This window comes from Coregonus lavaretus, assembly GCF_964263955.1.
Source record: "Coregonus lavaretus genome assembly, chromosome: 27".
NCBI lineage: Eukaryota > Metazoa > Chordata > Actinopteri > Salmoniformes > Salmonidae > Coregonus > Coregonus lavaretus.
The window spans coordinates 13273498-13286383 of NC_140014.1; the positions used below are offsets into that span (position 1 = coordinate 13273498).

Sequence of the window (12886 nt, forward strand, 5' to 3'; positions counted from 1 at the left end):
CTCTGGCTTTGTAGGACCAACCCTGCCAGGCAGGCTCAGAATCATTTTTTTTTTTTTTTTGGGTCATTTAGCAGACGCTCTTTTCCAGAGCGACTTACAGGAGCAATTAGGGTTAAGTGCCTTGCTCAAGTGCACATCGACATATTTTTCACCTAGTCGGCTCGGGGATTAGAACCAGCGACCTTTCGGTTACTGGCACAACGCTCTTAACCACTAAGCTACCTGCCGCCCTTGAGGGGGCGGTGCTGCTCAAGTAGGTCTCTGACCGCATTTATTTCTCTGTTTAGGCTGCATATTCACAGCAGGTCCATAAAAGAGATGGGAACTTCTCTTTGGTGTATGGGTCGCTCAGGTCGGTGTCCAGGTTATAGGGTTAGGGATCTTTCCATCATGATAGGACAATGAAAAATTAGATTAGATGTATACTATATTGAAAGTGTATATCCCTCATCTACACAAAATTGAAAGCTCTCTCTCACTACCCCTGCTCATAGACCCCCAGTCGGCTCTGGGATATGCAACCATTTCCCCTCTCACTCACTTAACGCCGCACCTTTTCAAACACAAAAATGCACACCACATGGTTGACTGGGGAAGAAATGGGCCGAGCGTGCAAACGCACCCGCATCCACATCTGCCGCAAGGGGGAAAGGACTCCAGAGAGAACACAGGACCAACCACAACAACCATCCGCCAAAACAACAACCTCCCGCCAAAAAAGCCATGTTCTAATTATTTGTATTTAAATATGTATTATTCTGCTTGTTATATCGTTTTATCCTTTTATAAAATACTATACTTACTATAAATGTTATTTAATATTACAATCCCTATCATTGCTAGTATCAGGTTCTCCAATATTTGACTCCTCTATTACAACTTTTAGAATAGCCATGGAGTAGTCTTTGTGTCTCTGAACATTTGGTTGTCAATATATAATTTATCCACCACTAGTGCAACACGTTTCCCTTTTAATCTGTTTTCCTTGAAGATTGGATACAGAACTTTGCGCCTTTCTACAATCTCCCTCGGGAACTGATCATTCATGCCTATTTTCGTGCCAGCAAGTCTTTTTCCTAGGCTTTTCACCATAGCTTTATCCTTAAAAAAAGCAAATTTGGCAACGATTGGGCGCTCATATTTCTGTCCTCTTTTTCCAAAACGATGTACACGTTCGAGTTGGATTTTATCGACAGCCTCGAGTGGGATTTGTAGCGCTGTATGCAGGAAGTCCTTCATAATATTCTCTGTTATTTCTCCCTCCTTTTCCTGAATACCCGTAAGTACTAGATTTTCCCTCATCGATCTAGTTTGGATGTCTAGTAAGGCTTCTCTCAGAAGATTGTTCTCCTTTTTTAGTTCCCTAACGTCCGTTTCCATTTTAGAGACTGTCACTTTTAATTCTTTGGTTTCTTTCTCCATTACCAAAGCTTTTTCGTCACTCATTTGAAGACTCGCTTTCAACTATTTTACGTCTTTACTGACCAATTCTAGTATGCCCAATTTGTCATTTATCGACTTCAACAGGTCGCTTTCCACACTTACCATACCCAGTGGTGAAAAGCATATATCATCTGTATCAGTCGATGAGTCGCGTTTCCTTTTGGGGATCGGCTCTCCACACTTGTCTTCAGTCATGTTTGGGTGTTGCGTGTTGTTGTAATATTTGTCGATATATTTCTCTAGCCTTATGATCTGTTTTGTGTTATTATCCAGATTGAATTATATTAACTGCGAATATATGAAATGCTAATATTTAGTCTAACTTACTGATTTTGAATATTATGTTTTTATCTTAAGGTGTTTCGTACCGATTTCTATTCAATACGTCATCTTGTCTACGCGTGCCCCGCCTCTACTCTACACAAACCATGGGGAAAAATGCACAAAATTCTTTTTTAATCTTCAACATAGGAATGCTACCAAAAAGAACTTAATGAAACTGGTTACAATTGACGGAGTCACCCATAATTCACCAAATGATATTTTGAAGGAAGAAACAAAGTACTTTAAGCATATGTTTTCTTTTCAGTCGCCTCCATCTCCTCTAACTGAAGCTAATTGTAGAGATTTTTTTTCTATTGATAATGTCAAATTAACAGCCACACAGAAAGACTCATGTGAAGGTGAAATTACAGAGGAGGAACTTCTGGATGCAATTAAAGACTTTAAGTCTGGGAAAACTCCAGGGTTGGATGGCATACCAGTCGAGGTATACCAAACCTTTTTTGATATACTAAGAGGACCGTTATTAGCATGTTTTAACCACTCCTATGTAAATGGTAGATTATCTGACACTCAAGAAGAAGATCTCATTATTACTGAAACAGGATACAAGTGGAAAATATAAAGATCCAGTCCATTTACAAAATTGGAGGCCCCTTACACTTCAGTGTTGTGATGCAAAAATCCTAGCAAAATGTATAGCGCATAGAATTAAAAAGGTATTGTCGGATATTATTCATTCTAATCAGACAGGTTTTTTACATGGAAGATACATTGGAGATAATATAAGGCAAGTATTGGAAACAATAGAACACTATGGAAAATATGGGAAACCAGGCCTGCTATTCATAGCAGACTTCGAAAAGGCATTTGATAAAGTTTGACTGGGGTTTATATATAAATACCTGGAGCATTTCAATTTTGGAGAATCTCTTATAAAATGGGTCAAAATCATGTATAGTAACCCTAGGTGTAAAATAGTAAATAATGGCTATTTCTCAGAAAGTTTTAAACTGTCAAGAGGAGTAAAACAAGGTTGTCCACTATCGGCATATCTATTTATTGTGGCCATCGAGATGTTAGCTATTAAAATCAGATCCAATAATAATATCAGAGGATTAGAAATACAGGGCTTAAAAACAAAGGTGTCATTGTACGCTGATGATTCATGTTTTCTTTTAAATCCACAACTAGAATCCCTCCACAGCCTCATAGAGGATCTAGATACATTTTCTAACCTCTCTGGATTACAACCAAATTATGACAAATGTACTATATTACGTATTGGATCACTAAAAAATACAATTTTTACATTACCATGTAGTTTACCAATAAAATGGTCTGATGGTGATGTGGATATACTCGGAATACATATCCCAAAGGAAATAAATGATCTCACTTCAATAAATTTTAATAGAAAGTTAGCAAAAATAGATAAGATCTTACTACCATGGAAAGGAAAATACCTGTCAATTTGTGGAAAAATCACCCTGATTAACTCTTTAGTATTATCCCAGTTTACCTATTTGCTTATGGTCTTGCCTACGCCTAGCGAACAGTTTTTTAAATTATATGAGAAAAAAATATTCAATTTTATTTGGAACGGCAAGCCAGACAAAATTAAAAGAGCATATTTATATAATGAATATGAATTCGGAGGGCAGAAATTGTTAAATATTAAAGCATTAGACCTATCACTAAAAGCTTCAGTCATACAAAAGTTATACTTAAATCCGAACTGGTTCTCAAGCAAATTAGTAAGATTGTCTCACCCAATGTTCAAGAAAGGCCTTTTTCCCTTTATTCAGATTACAACCTCTCACTTTCAGTTATTTGAAAAGGAAATAATCTCCCAAATGTCACTATTTCTAAAACAAGCCATAGAAAGTTGGTTGCAATTTCAATTTAATCCTCCAGAAACGACAGAACAAATAATGCAACAAATATTGTGGTTAAATTCAAATATACTAATTGACAAAAAACCTTTCTTTTTTGACAGAATGTTTAAAAAAGGTATAATCTTCGTAAATGATATCATCGGTAGGACTGGTGGAGTTATGTCGCACATGCAGCTGACAAAAACATATGGAAATGTCTGCTCTACCCAAAATTACAACCAAATAATTGCAGCCTTACCGCAAAAGTGGAAGAGGAAAGTGGAAGGGGAGAAAGTAAGGAACTTGTCTGTCGGCCTTGCATTAAAGAACATAATTGGTTAAGGAAAACTGTGATAAATAAAAAAGTATATCAGTTTCACTTAAGGACCAAAGGATTGACAGCCGTCCCATATAGATTGCAAAATAGTTGGGAAGAGATCTTTGACGTACCGATCCCATGGCATAGTGTTTATGAACTGACACGCAAAACGACACCGGATTCAAAAATTAGAATCTTTCAATTTAAATTATTATATAAAATTCTTGCTACCAATAGAATGTTATTTATATGGGGGATACAATCTTCCCAGCTCTGCAGATTTTGCTGTGAAGAGACAGAATCATTAGATCATTTGTTTTGGTTCTGTCCATTTGTAGCTTGTTTTTGGACACAGGTCCAGCAATGGCTAAAGGATTGCAATATTTACCTGGAACTAACCTTGCAGATAGCATTACTGGGTGATCTGAAAAGTCATAGTCAATCAATCAATAATATAATAATACTTTTAGCAAATTTTTTTATTTTTAATTCACAATCTGTAGAAGCAATGAGAATAGAAAGGTTCAGAACTTTTGTAAAACATCACAGTACGGTTGAAATATATATGGCAAATAGAACTCCTATATGGATGGTGTTAAGAGATAGATGGGAGGTATTGAATAGAGTTGAAGGATGGGACTAATAACAAATAACAACAAATAATAACAAAGATAGCTAATAATGTAAGCATACTGTGTCCATAATAAGTATATAGGTTGTATGTTGGGAGCTTTTGGGAAAGAGCACAGTTAGAAAGATATGGCATATAGAAGCAAACCGGATGGACATCATGAAAATGATCGGAGAGGTTGAGAGTAGAAGAAGTTCAGGAGCAATAAAAAAAAATATATATATATATATATATAATAGAATTATTGTAAAATTAACTCTGTCCATAAGGTGTAGATAGTAAGTATAGACCGGAAGTAGAGGCCTGGGCATTGTTGTTCACTAATTTACTCCAAGTAGGGAAAGGATGGTGGGGTTGAAAAGTAATAAAGGGGAGTATATATATTTTTTAAAAAACATTTTTAAAAAAAACATGGGGGATTGGAAGTGATGCAGACAATTACATTGATAGAAGATACAATCTATCTGCAATATTAAGCTGATCCATCCCCCCCCCCCATTTTCCTCCAGGTAACCATTGTGCAAATTTCGACCCATCCCTAATGTTTAGACTAATAACCTGCATGCTTTCACAAGTCGTATTGGGAAGACCACATATCGTCTTATGACTCCAAGTTTACTTCAATATGATGGTTATTATATCAAAATTATATTATGCAAAAGGATCCCAACATGTTGAACGAACAAATTGTCTGTCGACATTATGAAAATTGTACCGGCATTTCCTATTTCCATCAACCCCATCGTGAATTTTACATGGGTCAGGTAATTCATCCGCATAAAATGGTTGGACGGAAACCTGGTTAATGACATATCTGAACAAGACTATAAACTTGAAATATAATTAGATCATGGGTGTGTGTCTGTTTGATTGAGCACTTGCTATTGTGTAATTAGGCATCATCATTGTCATCCTCCCTATGTCCAACAAAGAGGTCAATTCCCCAAGCAGCTTTAAATTATACTGAACAAAAATATAAATGCAACATGCAACAATTTCAAAGATTTTACTGAGTTACAGTTCATATAAGGAAATCAGTTAATTGAAATAAACAGTGGTGTAAAGTACTTAAGTAAAAATACTTAAAAGTACTACTTAAGTCGTTTTTTTGTGTATCTGTACTTTACTTTACTATTTCTATTTTTGACTACTTTTACTTTTACTTCACTACATTCCTAAAGAAAATAATGTACTTTTTACTCCATACATTTTCCCTGACACCCAAAAGTACTCTTTACATTTTGAATGCTTAGCAGGACAGGAAAAGGGTCCAATTCACACAATTATCAAGAGAACATCCCTGGTCGCCCCTACTGCCTCTGATCTGGCGGACTCACTTCGTTTGTAAATGATGTCTGAGTGTTGGAGTGTGCCCCTAGCTTTCAATAAAAAACAACAACAAGGAAATGTCACCACCTGGTTTGCTTAAAATAAGGGATTTGAAATTATTTGTACATTTACTTTTGATACTTAAGTATATTTGAGCAATTACATTTACTTACAATACTTAAGTATATTTAAAACCAAATACTTTTAGACTTTTATTCAAGTAGTATTTTACTGGGTGACTTTCACTTTTACTTGAGTCATTTTCTATTAAGGTATCTTTACTTTTACTCAAGTATGAGCATTGGCTACTTTTTCCACCACTGGAAATAAATTCACTAGGCCCTAATCTATGGATTTCACATGACTGGGAATACAGATATGCATATGTTTGTCACAGATACCTTTAAAAAAAAAATTGGGGTGTGGATCAGAAAACCAGTCAGTATCTGGTGTGACCACCATTTGCCTCATGCAGCGCGACACATCTCCTTTGCATAGAGTTGATCAGGCTGTTGATTGTGGCCTGTGGAATGTTGTCCCACTTGGCGGGACCTGGAACACGCTGTCGTTGATGTCGATCCAGAGCATCCCAAACATGCTCAATGGGTGACATTTCTGGTGAGTATGCAGGCCATGGAAGAACTGGGACATTTTCGGAATTGCATCATGGGCTGTGCATTATCATGCTGAAATATGAGGTGATGGTGTCGGATGAATGGCAACACAATGGACTTCAGGATCTTGTCACGGAATCGCTGTGCATTCAAATTGCCATTGATAAAATGCAATTGTGTTCGTTGTCTGTAGTTTATGCCTGCCCATACCATAATCCCACCACTACCATGGGACACTCTGTTGACATCAGCAAACCGCTCGCCCACACGATGCCATACATATGATCTGTGGTTGTGAGGCCGGTTGGACGTATTGCCAAATTCTCTAAAACATCATTGGAGTTGGCTTATGGTAGAGAAATTAACATTTAATTATCTGGCAACAGCTCTGGTTAACATTCCTGCAGTCAGCATGCCTATTGCACGCTCACTAAAAACTTGAGACATCTGTGGCATTGTTTTGTGTGACAAAACGGCACATTTTAGAGTGGCCTTTTATTGTCCCCAGCACAAGGTGCACCTGTGTAATGATCATGCTGTTTAATCAGCTTCTTGATATGCCACACCTGTCAGGTGAATGGATTATCTTGGGAAAGGAGAAATGCTCACTAACAGGAATGTAAACATAATTTCAGAGAAATAAGCTTTTTGTTTGTATGGAACATTTCTGAGATATTTTATTTCAGCTCATGAAACATGGGACCAACACTTTACATGTTGCGTTTATATTATTGTTCAGTGGAGAATATAATTGAATAACAATATACTCTATTCTATCCTATCGTCATTATTCTACCTACCTCCAACAAAAACATATATTCCTCCAGCAGCTTTATAATATAGTAAATACAATCTATACTCTATTGTATTCCATCATCATTATCCTCCCTACCTACCTCCAACAAAGAGGTAGATTCCTCCAGCAGCTTTGATGTTCTAGGAGGAATCATACTCTATGAGGAAGGCAGTGTTATTATTCAGAATATGGGTGTTCTCCGATTTGATGTCAACGTGCTTGAAGAAGTTATTCCAGATGAAGTAATGGTAGCTCTCCGGGTGATTCCTAGGAATACCTGCATAGTTTGTCGAGAATGTTAGAGGTGACGGTACATTTCTGAAAGAAAAAACTATCTTATGTGGTCAATCTCTATGGTGTGACACTGGATGTTATTAGTAAATGGTCCGAGGCTTCTGAAATACCCCCCTTGTGAGGTCACAACTTGTATAGTTTAAATGGTACAGTAGAAATTAGATATGTAGACTAATGGAAAAAACTATTTTGCTATCAAGTGACAGTAGATTTCTGTAGAAAAAAGTATATTATGTGGTCAATCTCTATGGTATGACACTGGATGTTTTTAGGAAAGGATCTGAAGATTACAAAACACCCCCTTTTATGATGACAACTTCTATAGTTTTAACAGTACAGTAGAAAACAGCTGTAGGCGGCTGCAATGAGGAGCTGTATTAAAAATATGATTAAATGATGTTCTGTTAGCAGTTAAAAACCACTAATACTTCCAGCAACAGTGTTAGTATTGTGTTGTTGTTGCTGTTTTTTTACAGGGGACTATAACAAAAAACCTCATTATCATTATAGTATGCAAAATCATACAGTAAATCGATATTTGTTAATTGATTTCTATAATATATTGTTTCTATTTTATGTTTCAGTAATTTAAAACACAAATTTTTGGTGGTTTTAAATCAGAAAAACGTCCTGTTAACAGCCAAGTAACATTTATCAGGGACTTTTATTTTGAAAGATATCCGTATGATCACGTGACCTTAATGTCACTAGTTTCACAATGCTGCGCAGTAGCTAGCTATGCATGGAAATGGCGCCCGCGTTGAACTCAGCAACAAGACAATTATCTAGCTAGCTAGACTAGGTCAGAAGACACGGTCCTTCACACTAAAATATTTGTGGGAGTTAGACATTTGTCTTCAAAAACAAAAGGGATTGGAAGAAAATCGGATTATTATGACAGGGCCGAAGAAGAGTCGCAACGGAGAAGACATCACCGCATTTTAGTACGTCGACGGTCAACATCAGACAGGTAACGTCTTGCTAGCTATGGTTGTTGTACAAACAGTTACCGGTAGGTAGCTAACTAGAACAGGTTTGGTATTCTAACTACGCTGCCAGTTGGTAGAATGGGCGGATTAGCTCACAAACACAATTGAGCAGTACATTTAGCTAAATCGGCTTGTACCTAACTTTAGCTACTGTAGCTAACAATTTTAGTTAGCCGCCTAACTAACGTTGGCTACCTAATGTTAGCATAATGCTACCTCATGCGAGGTTTTGATTCACCCGCCTCATAATCATAACGTCAACGTAATACATATAGCAAGTGTCATCAGTGACTTAGCTAGTGTAGTGTTCAAGTAATTTCGCTAGATTCCCCCCACATTTTCCACCAAACAGACAATTGACCTGAACAACACTTTTACTTTAGATGCGCTTCAGCTTGCTGCAACTAAGGTGATGTCTGTGCTTTGGTAGTCTCGCGTTGCCATACCACTAAAATCATGTCGGTTTTAGGGAACGCCTCGATCACACCGACCGTGTCGTTCAATTTTGGTTACACCAGAAGTACATTCATTTCTAATGGAATGCTGCTTTTGACTTGCAGCATTGCGTTTCATGACTCGATCACACAGATATAGTTTTTGCATGTGACGCAGCATCATCTGGATATCTGTTATCTGGATTGACTATTTCTTAGCAACCATGCTTTGAGAGAATACTTTAAACATTGCATTTGTCTGAAGTTTTGTCAATGAAATGTCACTCGGTATGTCCTTACTTTTCAAGAGGCTAAGAGGTGTGAGTGAGAAACTCTTGACCTTAACTCTGTAACCAGGGCTATGTGACGGGGCAGCAGGTAGCTTAGTGGTTAAGAGAGTTGTGCCAGTAACCAAAAGGTCGCTGGTTCTAATCCCAGAGCCGACTAGGTGAAAAATCTGTCGATGTGTCCTTGAGCAAGGCACTTAACCCTAATTGCTCCTGTAAGTCTGCTAAATGACCGATTTATTTATTATTTATTTATGTGTGACTCACTGTTCTTACACAATCCCAAATGCTGTCATTTGAATCTAATGTAATCCCAAAGTGTAGTGGAAGATGAATTTCATGCTATGTTAATTCCAAAATGCTGTAATTTGAATGGAATTCAGCCTAAACCACATGAGTGACAACGTGTAGCTCAGTTGGTAGAGCATGGCACTTGCAATGCCAGGTTTGTGGGTTCATTTCCCACGGGGGGCCAGTATGAAATGTATGCACTCACTAACTAACTGTAAGTCGCTCTGGATAAGAGCGTCTGCTAAATGCCTAAAATGTAATGTAAAATGATATGTGTGCAACAAAAGTTAAACATTCACCTTCTGCTACCATTTATGTCTAGCCGTCTACACATACGGTTTGATGCATACAGTTTGATAAATCCAACACAGAATGCACTGCAACTGCCTCTGCAACACAATACTGCAAGGCAAACACAGCGTTCCATTAGAAAATAATGTACTTCTGGTGTACCAAAATTCAATGGCACTGTTGGTGTGATCGAGGTGTCAGAGGCAGTTGTAGTGCATTCTGTGTGGTGCATATATTGGATTTTTCGAAAATACAGTTGAAGTCGGAAGTTTACATACACCTTAGCCAAATACATTCAAACTCAGTTTTCACAATTCCTGACATTTAATCCTAGTAAATATTCCCTGTCTTAGGTCAGTTAGGATCACCACTTTATTTTAAGAATGTGAAATAAATGTGAATAGTAGAGTGATTTATTTCAGCTTTAATTTATTTCATCACATTCCCAGTGGGTCAGAAGTTTACATACACTCAATTAGTATTTGGTAGCATTACATTTAGCAGACGCTCTTATCCAGAGCGACTTACAGTTAGTGAGTGCATACATTTTTCATACAGTATTGCCTTTAAATTGTTTAATTTGGGTCAAATGTTTCGGGTAGCCTTCCACAAGCTTCCCACAATAAGTTGGGGGAATTTTGGCCCATTCCTCCTGACAGAGCTGGTGTAAGTGAGTCAGGTTTGTAGGCCTCTTTGCTCGCACACGCTTTTTCAGTTCTGCCCACACATTTTCTATAGGATTGAGGTCAGGGCTTTGTGATGGCCACTCCAATACCTTGACTTTGTTGTCCTTAAGCCATTTTGGAAGTATGCTTGGGGTCATTGTCCATTTGGAAGACCCATTTGCGACCAAGCTTTAACTCCCTGACTGATGTCTTGAGATGTTGCTTCAATATATCCACATAACTTTCCTTCCTCATGATGCCATCTATTTTGTGAAGTGCACCAGTCCTTCCTGCAGCAAAGCACCCCCACAGCATGATGCTGCCACCCCCGTGCTTCACGGTTGGGATGGTGTTCTTCGGCTTGCAAGCACCCCCTTTTTCCTCCAAACATAACGATGGTCATTATGGCCAAACAGTTCTATTTTTGTTTCATCAGACCAGAGGACATTTCTCCAAAAAGTACGATCTTTGTCCCCATGTGCAGTTGCAAACCGTAGTCTGGCTTTTTTATGGCTGTTTTGGAGCAGTGGCTTCTTCCTTGCTTAGCGGCCTTTCAGGTTATGTTGATATAGGACTCGTTTTACTGTGGATATAGATACTTTTGTACCTGTTTCCTCCAGCATCTTCACAAGGTCCTTTGCTGTTGTTCTGGGATTGATTTGCACTTTTCGCACCAAAGTACGTTCATCTCTAGGAGACAGAACTCGTCTCCTTCCTGAGCGGTATGACGGCTGCGTGGTCCCATGGTGTTTATACGTGCGTACTATTGTTTGTACAGATGAACTTGGTACCTTCAGGCGTTTGGAAATTGCTCCCAAGGATGAACCAGACTTGTGGAGGTCTACAATTTTTTTCTGAGGTCTTGGCTGATTTCTTTTGATTTTCCCATGATGTCAAGCAAAGAGGCACTGAGTTTGAAGGTAGGCCTTGAAATACAGCCACAGGTACACCTCATATTTTTGAACGGTAGTATATCCTATCTATATGTCTGTCTGTCTCACGGTCGCAACAGGTTATAGAGCAAACAACGCAATTATCACAACACACAGGTTGTAATTTCGCTTTTTCTTCCCTGTCTTGGCTTCCCCAGTGATTTTACCCACGCAGCGCTACTGCCTATAGGCTACCTGGCCTGCGTGCAAATATAGGCATATAAATGTTCCCATTTGGGTATCTGATAGTATTTCTGATTGGCTTAACGCACCACCACTAATGAGCTGTGGAGCTTCTCAAAGTAATGTTTTCTTCACCTGAAACAGCAAACAAACAAAGTCTGTTTTTACATCCATTGACAATGACAATTGTTCCTCAGTGTATTTGAAAATCCTTTTCGAGCTCTCTCCATTTCGATAACCACTCAGCAAGAAAGGGAACAATGTCATACTCTGATCCAGAGGAAACATCATAAAATAGGCCTACCTGATTACTTATTATCCCTTGTGCAAATAGCCTACAGCTGTGTCTGTCCCGAGCTCACTGGTGCAGGAAACTGAGGGCCCAGAATATTTTATAAAATGTTACAAGCGGCCTCCCGAGTGGCGCAGCGGCTGGCTTCCGGGTTAAGAACGCACTGCAACTGCATCTGCAACGCAATGCTGCAAGGCAAACGCAGCATTCCATTGGAAATTAATGTACTTCTGGTGTACCAAAACGCAATGTCGCTGTCGTTGTGATCGAGGCGTAAGCTAACTAACGTTCGCCAGAAACTGCACGCTGTAGCACCACCAAAGCACTAGTCTCGTCGCGAACAAGACTGCCGCCTCGATCCCACCTAAAGCATTTTTGTGCATAATGGTACGCAGCATCATCTGGATATGTGTGCAACACAAGTTCAACATTCACCTTCTGCTACCATTTCTGTCAAGCCGTCTATGCATAGTTTGACAATTACAGGTGAAGTCTGAAGTTTACATACACTTAGGTTGGAGTCATTAAAACTCGTCTTTCAACCACTCCACAAATTTCTTGTTAACAAACTATAGTTTTGGCAAGTCGGTTAGGACATCTACTTTGTGCATGACACAAGTAATTTTTTCCAACAATTGTTTACAGACAGATTATTTAACTTATAATTCACTATCACAATTCCAGTGGGTCAGAAGTTTACATACACTAAGTTGACTGTGCCTTTTTAAACAGCTTGGAAAATTCTAGAAAATGATGTCATGGCTTTAGAAGCTTATAGGCTGCAACTCTGCCTAGGTCAGCATCCCAGAGTCGCCTCTTTACTGTTGATGTTGAGACTGGTGTTTTGCGGGTACTATTTAATGAAGCTGCCAGTTGAGGACCTGTGAGGCGTCTGTTTCTCAAACTAGACACTTTAATGTATTTGTCCTCTTGCTCA

The 12886-nt window shown here is 38.5% G+C and overlaps 1 protein-coding gene and 1 long non-coding RNA gene across 2 annotated transcripts in view; one reads left to right on the plus strand and one right to left on the minus strand.

The window, feature by feature from the left end:
- The window catches only part of LOC311102844, a 130530-nt gene extending 124743 nt beyond the window's left edge, over positions 1–5787 (minus strand). The window contains exon 1 of the long non-coding RNA XR_014610049.1: positions 5710–5787. This is a non-coding gene — a long non-coding RNA (uncharacterized lncRNA). The remainder of the gene's footprint in view (positions 1–5709) is intronic.
- Positions 5788–8467: 2680 nt separating this feature from the next.
- LOC311103049 (protein ELYS-like) overlaps positions 8468–12886 on the plus strand; it is a 29643-nt gene continuing 25224 nt past the window's right edge. Inside the window, exon 1 of the mRNA XM_084144553.1 lies at positions 8468–8555. The gene's annotated coding sequence lies outside the window, so the exon portion shown is untranslated. The remainder of the gene's footprint in view (positions 8556–12886) is intronic.